Source organism: Pseudophryne corroboree, chromosome 10 (assembly GCF_028390025.1).
Source record: "Pseudophryne corroboree isolate aPseCor3 chromosome 10, aPseCor3.hap2, whole genome shotgun sequence".
Taxonomy (NCBI): Eukaryota; Metazoa; Chordata; class Amphibia; order Anura; family Myobatrachidae; genus Pseudophryne; species Pseudophryne corroboree.
This window is the reverse complement of record NC_086453.1, coordinates 56,128,348-56,142,417: the sequence shown is the minus strand read 5'-3', so window position 1 is coordinate 56,142,417 and position 14,070 is coordinate 56,128,348. Positions and strand designations below refer to the sequence as shown.

The 14,070-nt window shown below is 47.1% G+C and overlaps 1 protein-coding gene across 3 annotated transcripts in view; it reads right to left on the bottom strand.

The window, feature by feature from the left end:
• LOC134965983 (protein kinase C and casein kinase substrate in neurons protein 2-like) overlaps positions 1 to 9,681 on the bottom strand; it is a 205,050-nt gene extending 195,369 nt beyond the window's left edge. The window contains exons 1-2 of one of the 3 annotated variants that reach the window (XM_063942431.1): positions 9,574 to 9,667; positions 2,950 to 3,001 (exon numbers count right to left, since the gene is read on the bottom strand). The gene's annotated coding sequence lies outside the window, so the exon portion shown is untranslated. Of the gene's footprint in view, positions 1 to 2,949; positions 3,002 to 9,573 lie in introns of all 3 variants that reach the window. The other 2 variants (XM_063942429.1, XM_063942430.1) reach the window with 2 other exon arrangements.
• Positions 9,682 to 14,070: the final 4,389 nt, after the last annotated feature.

Sequence of the window (14,070 nt, the reverse complement as noted above, 5' to 3'; positions counted from 1 at the left end):
CCCAGTAGGCGCATTCTGCCACAGTGCCCCCAGTATGCACATTCTGCCACACAGTGCCCCCAGTATGCACATTCTGCCGCCAAGTGCCCCCAGTATGCACATTCTGCCACACAGTGCCCCAAGTATGTACATTCTGCCGCACAGTACCCCAAGTATGTACATTCTGCCGCACAGTGCCCCCCGTATGCACATTCTGCCGCACAGTGCCCCCAGTAGGCGCATTCTGCCACAGTGCCCCCAGTATACACATTCTGCCACACAGTGCCCCCAGTATGCACATTCTGCCGCACAGTGCCCCCAGTAGGCACATTCTGCCACAGTGCCCCAAGTATGTGCATTCTGCCACACAGTGCCCCCAGTAGGCGCATTCTGCCACAGTGCCCCCAGTATGCACATTCTGCCACACAGTGCCCCCAGTATGCACATTCTGCCGCACAGTGCCCCCAGTAGGCACATTCTGCCACAGTGCCCCAAGTATGTGCATTCTGCCACACCTTACACCCAGTATGCACATTCTGCCACATAGTGCCCCCAGTATGCGAATTCTTCCGCACAGTGCCCCCAGTAGGCACATTCTTCCGCACAGTGCCCCCAGTAGGCACATTCTGCCACAGTGCCCCAAGTATGTGCATTCTGCCACACCTTGCACCCAGTATGCACATTCTGCCACATAGTGCCCCCAGTATGCGCATTCTGCCACACTGTGCCCCCAGTATGCACATTCTGCCACACAGTGCCCCCAGTATGCACATTCTGCCGCACAGTGCCCCAAGTATGCACATAGTGCCCCCAGTGGGCGCATTCTGCCACACTGTGCCCCAAGTATGCACATTCTGCCACACAGTGCCCGCAGTATGCACATTCTGCCGCACAGTGCCCCAAGTATGCACATTCTGCCACATAGTGCTCCCAGTATGCGCATTCTGCCACACTGTGCCCCCAGTATGCACATTCTGCCACACAGTGCCCCCAGTATGCGCATTTGGCCACACTGTGCCCCCAGTATGCACATTCTGCCATTTTGCCACATAGTGCACCCAGTATGCGCATTCTGACACACAGTGCCCCCAGTAACAAGGCAGCACCCCCCAGTATGCACATCCTGACGCATTGTGCCCCCAGTATGCACATTCTGCTGGGCGAAACACGCAAATATTGGGACCCACATGAAATCTGACCAGTTTATCCTTAGGCCAGGTCAATCCCGTGTAGGGGTTCCCCATGTGTGGTTAATTCTGAGGTGGCTCCCACGTGTAGCCTGACACTGGGCGATAGTGATTATAAGAGTAAGAAGAGAGTAGTGGAGACGGGTACTGTGGGTGTAGTGATGGTGAGTGTGAGGAATGAGAGAGGGACATAGGCGTGAGATGAAGAAGACTGAGTTGGAGAGAGGGAAGGGCATACAGAAGGGTAGTGAACCCCATACGGAAGGGTTATGATGTGAACTGAATGAGGTATAAAGTGTGTAATGGGTGAGCTACGTGTATATTAGATGGGGACGCATGGTCTGCTTTTTATCAACAGATACCATCTAAAGATATATTCACATTTTCCAGGCTCCTAAATGTTTAAGCTGGCTCTTTGATTCAAACATTTGTCAAGCCCTGATCTCTGCACACTGTATAGAATTCATTGTATAGAATTGAGTCAACAGACCCAACTGCGTGGTGCTCTATGCTTAATAGTTCTGACCCTATAGCAGTGACTCCAGTATATTTTCCAGAAAGCCAGTGTTACCTCTTGTAAGCTTGGAAAAGTCTTTGTCTTCATGTGTCAAAAACTACATTCTGAGCTTGACTGGGAAGGGAAACTGCGCCAACAGTTCTGTCTAGTGTAGCACTGAATACAATTATATGCACTGTACAGAGCACTACATAGAAAGAGTGAACAAAGCATACACAGTCACTGTATAGCCAGCTCTATCTGAGTGATATAAAGACTTTGCTAAGAGACACAGAGAAGTCAGAAATATAAAACAATGTGGGGGGAAAAAACAAAACAGAGCTTCTCTCTCCCTAATCATGGCTGTGGTGGAGGGCGTGAGGCGCAGTGAGGAGCACACAGTAGTGTGCTATGTATAGCCGCCTGCACATGAGGACAGGAGAAGGAGAGACCCACCCTGGCATGCGCTGAGTGTAAGTGTACAGTTTGCAGCACACCAGTAACGTTTATAAATACTCTGGTATGACTCTAATGTAGACAGGACAGAGGAATCCATCACTGGCGAAACTAATAAGAGCTGCTACAGAAGCAAATCTGTCAGTCAGAGCTCAGCTGCCTGAGGCTGCTTCCAATACAGACTGGCTTACTAGCTCTGCTTTCTCAGGTGTCTGTTCAGCAGCTGCTGGCCTCTGGTCTTTTCTACATTGTGCCCCAAAATCTTATGGGCCGCACTTACACTGGCATTACGTACACAGAACTATGGGGGGCATGTACTAAGCAGTGATAAAAGTGGAGAAGTGAGCCAGTGGAGGAATTTCCCATGGCAACCAATCAGCAGCTCCATACAACTGTATAGCATGCAAATTAGAAATGTTACGTCAATGCTGATTGGTTGCCATGAGCAACTTCTCCACTGGCTCACTTCTCCACTTTTATCGCTACTTAGTACAGGCCTGGCCAACCTGTGGCTCTCCAGATGTTGTGAAACTACAAATCCCAGCATTCCCTGCCACAGTTCTAGCATTCCCTAATAGCAAAACCGTGGCAAAGCATGATGGGACTTGTAGTTTTACAACATCTGGAGAGCCACAGGTTGGCCAGTACATGTTCACCTAAGTGCCTAATTCTGACCTGATCGCTGGGCTGCAAATTTGCAGAGGTCTGCGATCAGTTGCCGCCCAGGGAGAGTGAAAACCCGCCCCGTGCAAGTGTGTGAATGCATGTGTACGCCGTGCGAAAATTCCGCCAGACAGCGGACAGCTGCAAATCCGCTCACAACTCACTCACCATCAATGATTTTCCCAGTCTGTGCGATCTGTGCGTAGCCCAGGACTTACTCCTACAGTGCGGAAAAAAACAGGCTGATCAGTGCCGGAGCTGACACCACACACCCGCCCAGAAAACGCTTGGGAACGCCTACGTTTTTCCTGACACTCCCAGAAAACGGCCAGTACCACCCCCAAACGTCCTCTTCCTGTCAATCACTTTGAGAACACCTTGCGATCGATAAGTGCAAGGTGATAAACACACCAGCCAATCAGCTCCCATAAGTAAATTAACAGGTAGGAGTTGATTGGCTGGTGCTTTATTATCTTGCACTTATCACTGGTTTATCACTTCCTTATGCTGTCTCCAGTCTTAATATAATACATCTGCCCCAGGGTTACAAATGGCAAGACCTGCCTACAGAATTGACTTCAACGCAACTCCGGATCAGCCTCAGGGGCACATTTAGCAATTATTGGGATGTGGTCCTAATAATTAAAAAAAAAAATCGCTGTATAGCATGTCAATAGGAAATGAAAGATTGCCGGCATTTAACAATATTCACTTGCAAAGGATGAAGCAGTTATCATACAATTTTGAGCATATCTGGTGTCGGGCAGAGACAGCACCAGAGAGTTCTTTTCCATATATGGCTTAAATTGTATGGAAACTGTGTGTATATACACGGATCATTTTTGACAGACCCACACAACAGTTTCTTAAACAACATACAAACTTTAAAAAAATGTATTCCATCTGACACTAACAGTGGCAAACGTAGGATTTCTAGAGGGGGGTTTCCAAATACAATCCACAATTTCATGCTCTGCGGAACATTGGAGCAAGTGCAGGAGTTTTGGAAAGCAGTAGAAGTACCTAGTACCAACCCTGGATATTAATGTATACATTGGTCTTTTTATACACTGGATACTGTATTGAATACAGCATTAATATTAAATATTATTAAATAGAAATATTCCATAATGAATAAATACACAAACATTAGAGAACCAGTAGGAGATAGAACTGCACTAACTAAGCAAACATTCTTCCACCTCATTGTAAGACGCCTGTCTCTTCTTCCTTGCAGCTGCTCTCTAGTCCAGTGCACTGATTGAGGGTTCAATCCATACACAGAGCAAACTTGACAGAAGAAGCTGCTACCACTGGGCATGTCCCTTAAACTACATGTTGTGCCGTCAGCTCTAGTAATCGTATTATATTCTATTGCTATTGTTGTCATAATCTGAGTCGCTGGACAAGAGGAGAGGGGTTTCCAGGCAACCGCAAGCCCCCTCTGCATTTGCCTATGACTAATACTGAGAATAGTATGACATTATTGCAACAGGCCCTGTTACATTCTTCAAGTAGGTCTACTTGATAACTTACATATGCAATGAAAATGGTAACAACTGCAATGATGGTGAGGTCATAAGCACATACAGGGGCGGGTGTGGATCATTAGATGGACAGTGTCTAGGTCGACCACTGTAGGTCGACAGTCACTAGGCCGACAGGGTTTGAAGGTCGACCACTGTAGGTCGACAGTCACTAGGCCGACAGGGTTTGAAGGTCGACCACTGTAGGTCGACAGTCACTAGGCCGACAGGGTTTGAAGGTCGACAGGGTTTCTAGGTCGACATGTGCTAGGTCGCAGGTCAAAAGGTCGACATGAGTTTTTTTTGGGGGGGGGTTCTGTCGTTTTCTTCGTAGAGTGACCAGGAATCCCAATTAGTGCACCGCTTCGCTCGCCATGCTTCGGGCAAGGTGCCTCGCTCCTCTACCGCTGCGCTCGGCATAGATTACCGTTCCAATCGTAGTCAACGTGGATCATTGAGTATGAAAAAGTAAAAAAAAAAAAATGTGAAAAACGTAGCACGTCGACCTAGAAACCCTGTCGACCTTCCAACTCTGTCGACCTAGTGACTGTCGACCTATAGTGGTCGACCTAAACATTGTCGACCTAGAGCGTGTCAATCTTCAGACCGGATCCCACAGGGGCAGATGTAATATCCCTGTGATTAACGATCTTTAAATGCATGACTTTGCTTCTCTAATTACCGATGTCAAGCAGGGCCAATTATCGACATGATGTTAACTCACCTCTCCGGCGACGAGCACTCTCCCTCTTTCAGAATCTGTGGCCTGCGCTTGCAGTGAATCTGCACATGTAACGCTTTAAAGTTCCCCACGGCACATGCGTCTGACAGAGTAACATTGAAAAATAGCTATTCATATTTTCTATGCACAATCCCTGGATGTATATTCCGACAGCCAACATTGCTAGTGTGCGGAATCGAACATTGCATACATAGGAGCAGTCAGTGCCACAGACTGTTCAAAGCTTTGAAATCCTCATCGTCACCCTATCTAAGTATAGCGGCGCCGATAATGGTGGTGGCACATTGGGGGTCATTCCGACCTGATTGCACGCTGCCGTTTTTCGCTGCACAAAGCGGATCGTTGCTGGGCGATGGATTTAACAAAGAATCCATTTGCACAGCCGATCGCAAGAAGATTGACAGGAAGAGGGCGTTTATGGGTGTCAACTGACCATTTTCAGGGAGTGGTTGCAAAAACGCAGGCGTGTCCAAGCGTTTGCAGGGCGGGTGTCTGACGTCTATTCCGGAACAGGACAGGCTGAAGTGATCACAGCGGCTGAGTAAGTTCAGACCTACTCAGAAACTGCACAGACTGTTTTTGTACCGCTCGGCTGCACACGCGTTCGCACCCTTGCAAAGCTAAAATACACTCCCCTGTGGGCGGCGACTATGCGTTTGCACGGCTGCAAAAAGTAGCTAGCGAGCGATCAACTCGGAATGACCCCCATTGTGCCTCCATCATTCGGATTTACTTCCCTGCATTAGTACATACAGGGAACCGGTAACTGGAGCACATAACATGCAAACGTCACAGCTCCCTAACAAGATCCTAAAATTAGGTGAATGCAGAGTTAAACAAACTCCCATTTCTGGAGTGTACAGTATCTTGCGTGTTATAGCACTGCCCCGAAATCAAGTGTATGGGTGATGCAACGCCAGAAGTTTTTCAGTCTCATCCCCACTTGTGGCTGAAGGGCCATGACTGGTCTGTTATTGGGCGTATACCAGTATGCAGTGTTCACTGAGGGTATGTTAATGGAACTGTGGTCTACGCAGAGTTGGATGAAAGCATAAAACTGTTGCACGAGGATTGGTCTGTTACAATTGTGAACTGATAACGATGATGGTTATGAAACCACACTGTATGGTCATCGATGGGTGAGTTTATATCAGTCGGGGAAACCATTGGTGGTTTACACCATCTACTACAATCAGGTCAACACAGCTTAGGTCGACAGTCATTAGGTTGACCACAGAAGGTCGACATGCATTACATCGACATGGTCAATGTGTCGACAAGGTCATTAGTTCGACATGTACTAGGTCGACATGAGTTTTTCACATTTCTTTTTTATTTTTGGGGATTTTTTTCATACTTAACGATCCACGTGGACTACGATTGGAACGGTAACCTGTGCCAGAGTGAAGCGGTAGCGGAGCGAAGCACCTTGCCCGAGGGGACACGGTGCACTAATTGGGGTTCCCCGTCACTTTACGAAGAAAACGACGCCAAAAGCAGTAAAAAAAACTCATGTCGACCTTTTGACCTGTCGACCTAGTACTTGTCGACCTAATGACTGTCAACCTAAGTTGTGTCTATCCAACGACCGATACCCGTTCCATTAGGAGCGGGGCTTAGAGATGTCATTGACATGTGAGATGAACTAGATAGTACACCGATCTAGCAAGGACTGACTTGCCTGCACAGTCTATCTTTTCTTGTGATGCCGACCTGGCTGGAACGCGCATCGGGATCGAAAGGTGACTTTCACCTTGCGATCTGCACTAACTTTTCTTGCGATTTTGACTATATAGTCAAAATCGAAAGAAAATATCTCACCGTGTGTACACACCCTTAGTGTTGTCTGTTGGAAGAAAAAAAAAACTGAAATTGCTGCTGTCAGCCTTCGATGGCAAAATCATCCACCACTGGTGGCAAACATCGATGGTAGCTACTATAGATGACAATGGTTATGCCTAGTGTACGAATGGGGGGGTGCAACCAGCAGATGTGTACCGCTCTGAATACCGACAAATACGGTATGCATTTATTTCCCTGTATGAAATTGCTAAATGGCATCAAGCACCACAAAATAAATGAATATATATATCTCAATAAAATACAAATTTCAGTGTAATTGCATCCATGCTATGTGATTATACGGGGCCCTGAAGAAAACAGTATCTCAGTACTATGAGTGAGTATAGTAAAGCCTTATTACCTAATGCGTGGAGTAAACATATCTATATTACAAGTTAGTACCGGTTGCCTGGCCTCACATGACATGACTGTAGCACCTCTGCACTACCAAACCGGTCGCACAAAGTACCTGGTGAAACGGCCATGTCTTAAGTGGTCACACAGGAGGATGTAGTGGGGGGCAGCTGTCAAATCCATAGCAATTTTACAGCTGTTATAGATGACTACCTTAGACGACATCCCACATAATAGGTGGATAAGACCGGTAGGTGTGTATGCCTTTATTTTCCTCTCTCCCCAGCGCTACAGTTTTTATGCCTCATACTTTTATTGCTAATCATGTTGAATACTTTCGATCTCTGCTATTTTTAGACTTTGACTAGATACATTTTTCCCCATTTATCTCCCCAAATCACCTCATCTATCATCCCAGTGGCTGGGCCACTCTGCTCGCACAGCTGTGCTGAAATGTCTGGAAATCCACAAGCGCACTGCATTTTACGACTGTAAAGGTTCCTTGGCTCTATCTCTCCCCGCTCTCTCAGGGGCACCGTCTTGGAGACGATGGGCAGAGAGGTGGATGAAGCAGAGAAGCTTCCCGAAGCATTCTCCTGATATTACTGTAGCCAACAGCTGGGGAGGTGTGAGCAGAACCTCTTTTCCCAATAAAATACTTTTACTTTCCCCTGCTAGCAGCCAGGAGTCTAGTCAAAGGGCGCCTTAAATATTAGAATGTTTCAGGAGGAGGCCCCTGAAATAAGCAATAAAGTTGGATACGAGAGATTCTCTGGAAGCCATGGCAACAAAATAAAAAAATTATTTAAATATATCAGGAGGGTGATTTATCTTGTGATAGCTGGGCTGGGATCACATTATTTTGCTGGCTCCAAAACAAACAGAAGAGCATTATTGCAATGGGTACTGTATTCTTGTGGCACTTCCTCAAAGCTTTTCAAATATAATGAAAGGCCTCTTCATAGGGGTCTGACAGCTGGGAGACTGGCTGACGGGCCGAATGCCTATGTCTATGTTGCCTAGAGTCTGTGACTGTTGTTCTCTCCCTCAGACTGATTGCAGACTATAGTCCACATTTCACTGATAGCCCAATAATGTCAAACATGGATGTCTGGGCCTACGTTCACTAGGGCAGATGTATTAAGCCTAGAGAAGTGATAAAGCTGCGATAAGTGCAAAGTGATAACGCACCAGCCAATCAGCTCCTAACTGTCATTTTTCAAATCTGTAATGACTGGCTGGTGCATTATCACCTTGCACATATCACTGGTTTATCACTTCTTTATCCCTTCTCCATAATACATCTGCCCCACTGAGAGCTCTGTCAGGAACGCTGGCGGCACATTGCTTGCAGACAGGTAAAATGAAAGAGCCATACAGTGTGTCCCCTATATCACATTTTTTTCCCCCTCATCCAACACAGTGGGTAGAATACATCCCTTTGTTAGACCGTTGGACATAGAAGAAAATGCTAACTCACCGGACTGCTACTGTACATTGAATCCCAACTTAATATTCACCAACAGCCTACAGGCTTTTACGGTTCTACTTTTTAAAGCTCCAAACAGCTGGAGAAACACAGGGCAATTTCTATAATGTTTTTTTTTTTAGTGCTAATAGTTTTATTCTAACAAAAACTCTTTCTTAACGTCACATACAAAACATGTGATCACCATTAATAATAGAATTTCCAGCATTGACAGTCATTTTGTTGAACCTGCCAAAATGAGACGGCTACAGACGTGTGGCACTGGTCATGGCTTCATATCAGTATGTCACAGGAAGACAACCAGATATATCACTTAGTAAATATGGTTTTAAATATTGCAATAGTTACCACTTAGCTGCGTTTGGCCTGCAAGTCCAATAAGCTTCACTGGCCCTGTATAGATTGGGGTTCTAGCAATATCTCCAGGGAGCAAGCTGCAAAAATGATTGCACTTGTTCAGATAGACAGTTCCTAACGTGCAATCAAATATGACCATTCATATGCCAGCAAAGCAACGCCCAAGCTGTTAAATGTCCCGTCTCTGGTTGTAGCCGAGCGTCACAAACACTTTAGACAAGAGACTGTCAAGGTGAAGGTAGAAAAGGCACAAAACTCAGTTTACAATGGCATACTTAGTGCAGTATAATAGTTTTATTCACTTTGTCCCAGTTTTAAATGCTGTGGTTCATCCTCAGTTTTCCAGCCTGGTAACCTCAGCTGTTACCTGGTAACTGGGTGCAGACAGAGTGCTCCAAATGCAACCTCAGGATATAACTGCAGATCACATGCAGACAATGAAAGACACAGAGAGAAGAATAAGCAGACAGCAGAGCACTTACCAAAGCAGTCTCTGCCTGCAGTCCCGCTCCCTCTCCCCGTCCTTGCCTTGCTTGCAGATGATGACTTACAGCTCCCTGCCAGCTAGCTGGGACTGGAGATGGCCAGGAAAGGAGGAGGCTTGGGTGGGAGTAGGAGGGGTAACATTAGACACTGTCAGATGGGGAAATCAGTTTCAGAATGCTGCTGGAAGCCAGCAATGAAATGCCTGCACTCCTGATTCTCCAGGCTGCCTGGCATGTGGGGAGTGGGCACAAGGCTTAATGTTACATTGTTTATGGTTAATGAAACATGTTTTCACAGTTCACTTTTGTACTTTGTAAGCAAGCCCCTTTCATCAATTTCTAGATGTTTAAAAGTGTGAAATAAAAAATAAAAAAAAACTTTTTTTGTTATTTATACACTTACTAATAAATATGTGAAAACAAATAATTTTTTAGCCAAATAGAACTGGTTCTTCCAATAAGGAAAATCTGAAGAAATGTATCCAGTATACAAGACATAAGTACCAGTACTAGGATGTGTTAACATTACATACAGCACACAGGGGGTCATTCCGAGTTGATCGCTCACTAGCTGTTTTCAGCAGCCGTGCAAACGCTACGCCGCCGCCCACTGGGAGTGTATTTTAGCATAGCAGAAGTGCGAACATTTTTATCGCAGAGCGCCTGCAAAAAATTTTTGTGTAGTTTCAGAGTAGCTCAAAACCTACTCAGCGCTTGCGATCACTTCAGACTATTCAGTTCCGGATTTGACGTCACATACCCGCCCAGCGTTCGCCCAGCCACGCCTGCGTTTTCCGTGGCACGCCTGCGTTTTTCCGAACACTCCCTGAAAACGGTCAGTTGCCATCCAGAAACGCCCACTTCCTGTCAATCACTCTGCGCCACCAGTGCGACTGAAATGCATCGCTAGACCCTGTGCAAAACTGCATCGTTTGTTGTGCCCGTATATCGCGCATAACTGCCGTTTTTTAGCCTGATCGCTGCGTTGCGAACAAATGCAGCTAGCGATCAACTCGGAATGATCACCACAGAACTGGAGGAGTGGCACTGTGGACTTGTCCAAGCACATCAATAAGAACAAATACCGATAATTAACGCCAGTATACAGCACAACTGAAGTTTCACGTCACTCTGGGGCAAGCCCAGCACTCCTGCCCCCATTGGGGCCCATTCTGCTCCTGGCAGTAAATAGATGTGTGTGCGGCACACCTCCAGAACGCCTACAGGACAGTGACTGAGGGGGTCATTCCGACCTGATCGCACGCTGCCGTTTTGCGCAGCACAGCGATCAGGTCACTACTGCGCATGCGTATGCACCACAATGCGCATGCACGTCGTATGGGTACAAAGCGGATCGTTGCTGGGCGATGGATTTAACGAAGAATCCATTCGCACAGCCGATCGCAAGGAGATTAACAAGAAGAGGGCGTTTATGGGTGTCAACTGACCGTTTCCATAGGGCTAAAGCCAGGATCCTTGCGGAAGCTGCTCCACCCACTGTTATTCCGTCCACAGAAGCAACCATCAGAATTAGTCCCAGCACTCAGCCCTATGCTAGGTGTAAGAGATCTGTGAGACACAGGCTTCCCTTCTCCGCACGCAAGGCTCAGAATCGTATGGAACTATCGCTACACGCCACAACAATCCCACACGACAGGACAGTTCCGTGCGAGATGCCCATTTCACGCAAAGACCGATCCGGCCAACTCAGAATCAGCTGGAGATACCTAATGAAGCGTAAACTTGCTTTTGCATATGCGCTATATGCCAATATTCGCTATTTGCTTCCATACAGAGATCTGCCCAGCTCAGGATCCGCCCCAGAGGGTATAGCAAGCCATATGCTAGGATCTGCAGGGCCTGTGATTTTTAGACACCAACCTTTTTCTTGCTGAAGATGGTATATCTTTCCTCCTACAGTTTGTTGCTACTGTTATAATCTCTCAAGTAAGTAGCATAATCCATTGCTGATGCATTTGATATGCCATGTTTCAATTAATTCTTTTCCACCCTAGAGGTGTCAGTATCCCTTATGGCATGGGTCTTCAACCTGTGGCCCTCCAGCTGCTGTGGAACTACACATCCCAGCATGCCCTGCCTCAGTTTTAGCATACCTTAATAGCAAAACTGTGTCAGGGCATGCTGGGATGTGTAGTTTCACAACAGCTGGAGGGACACAGGTTGAAGACCCATGCCTTATGGTGTACACAGTGGTGCAAGTAGAAATTCTTTCATAGTGGTACTGATAGTAAAAATGGGTGTGGTCATGTGTCATGAGAGGGCGTGGTCACACAAAACTAGGGAACAATAGGGGCATGGCCACATTATGCCACACACCGTAATGCCCCTTACACATCATGCCGAACACCATAATGACCATTACACATTATGCCACACACCCTAATGCCCATTACACATTATGCCAGTCATCGTAATTTCAATTACACATTATGCCACACACACCGTAATGCTTATTACACATTATGCCAGGCACTGATACACCCATTACACCTTATGCCACACACCGTAATGCCCATTACACCTTATGCCACACACCGTAATGCCTTACAATTTATACCACACACCGTAAAGCCTATTACATATTATGCCACACACAGTTATACCACTGATACCATTTTATGTCCCACACACAAAAAATCCCCTTATAAATTATGCCCCAGTGGTGGTCTGGTGGTACTGAGTACCACCACCATATTTCTTAACGGTACTCCGTATCACCCTGTACCACCCCACTTTCAGCACTGTACAGGTCAGGTGGAGATTGCCAGAGTCAACCCCTGTCAGAATTCAGAAGATACTACTACCCAAAGGACACCAAGCAAAATGAAGGTGGAGACGGCGCTACCCCAGAGACCGATGTATGACCTCATTCAAGTACACACACGCATTCATCTCCAACATTTATATCAAATGTGTATGATAATGTATTTATATAACTAAAAGAGTTATTCTTACCCAAATATGTCCATCATGCTGTCTTTTACTCTCTGGAATAACGCTGCCGTGTTAGGAGAGAGGGCCCTCTACATATGAGATGCAGAGCGTGAGTAACAGTCTTACAGACTTGCTTTGCATAAACATTGTAGATTCATACACAAGGGTAGGACCAGTGATGTCAGCATTGGCTATAGTTTATCCACCTTATTTCTGCCCCCTCATGTCTGTAACCACTTGTATACTTCCAGGTTGTCACGGGCGTGCCTAGAGCCTGTGCAGTGTATAGGTGAGACAGCTGAGATCTCAAGGCTCAAGGGCGGATGCCGCGAGCCCACATGGTATAATGAGTAGTATAAAGAGGTTATAGTGGAGTTCACGGGGCTATTGGGCAATTGGTTCTATTGCTACACAAGTATTTAACCCACAAGGTAACATACATTGTATAAGGGGCACATTGAGCAGAGTGCAAGATTCCTCTCTCATCTCTGCAGCAAGCGCAGCTACAGAGGCAGAACTCTGGGAGGCAACGGAGTCATCTGCCGCCGGGCTCCTGCTCTGAAGGGGGGCACCTCTCCTCCCATTCTGTGACACCATTGAATTTAATTAAGTTAATTGATAGCTGCAAATCACACCCTCTTTATTATACTGAATATACACATTTTACAAGTGTCACACCCAGGATTAGAAACCATATCCTTTTACACTGGAAGCAGACACCTTACTGATGAAGCTGTTGCTCCTGTATAGGAAATATGAGAATTTTAACTATATGAAGATACTTCTCTGACAAGTACACGTAACATCATTTAGTTAGAAGGAGAGCGAAATGACAGCATAGGAATGGAGAGAGTTAAACCTCCTGTGAGGGGTGGACCTAACTGTGTTGAAAAGTATAGCCAATGATAGAGAGGGGAGGGATCAGTATATATAGGGATGTATAGCCTAGCTTGGTCTCTCTTGCTGCTGGTTTTCCTTCTGGTGAGTGTTGCTGATTTGCACATGCACTAGAGTATACCTAGCTGCTTAGATTATTCTATTACTTTCATTGTTCCCTGTATACACAGCGTAGGTCACCCTCCTCTCTCAATTCCCTCCATATACTGTTTGGAATGGCCGCCTCCCGCCCTCTCCGCTCTGCCGGGACCCTAGCTCGCTACCGCTCTGCGGGCGGTGATGCTGGGTCCGCAGATGGGCCTGCGGGCTCATCGGCCCGTTCCCCGTCCGCCAGCGCCGGCGCGGGTCACCGTGCAGCGGTGGCCGGGCGGACCCGGTCTTCCCTGCCCCTGGCTCCGGATCCAGTGCTAACCTCCGGCCGCGGGTGGCAGGGGTGGCTGGGGGCACGGGGGGGGCCGTTCGGAGGTGGCCGGGCACCGGCTTTCACCTGCTCCTCTTGCGGGTGAGGTGCCGTTGCCGGGAGCGGGTACCCGCGGGCGCGCGAGTGCGCACCTGAACGGGCAGCCTGCAGGGGCTCCCATCACAGCTTCCCACCCGTCCCCATTGTCGCAGCCGAGGACTGTTGCCGGGCGAGGGGGCCGG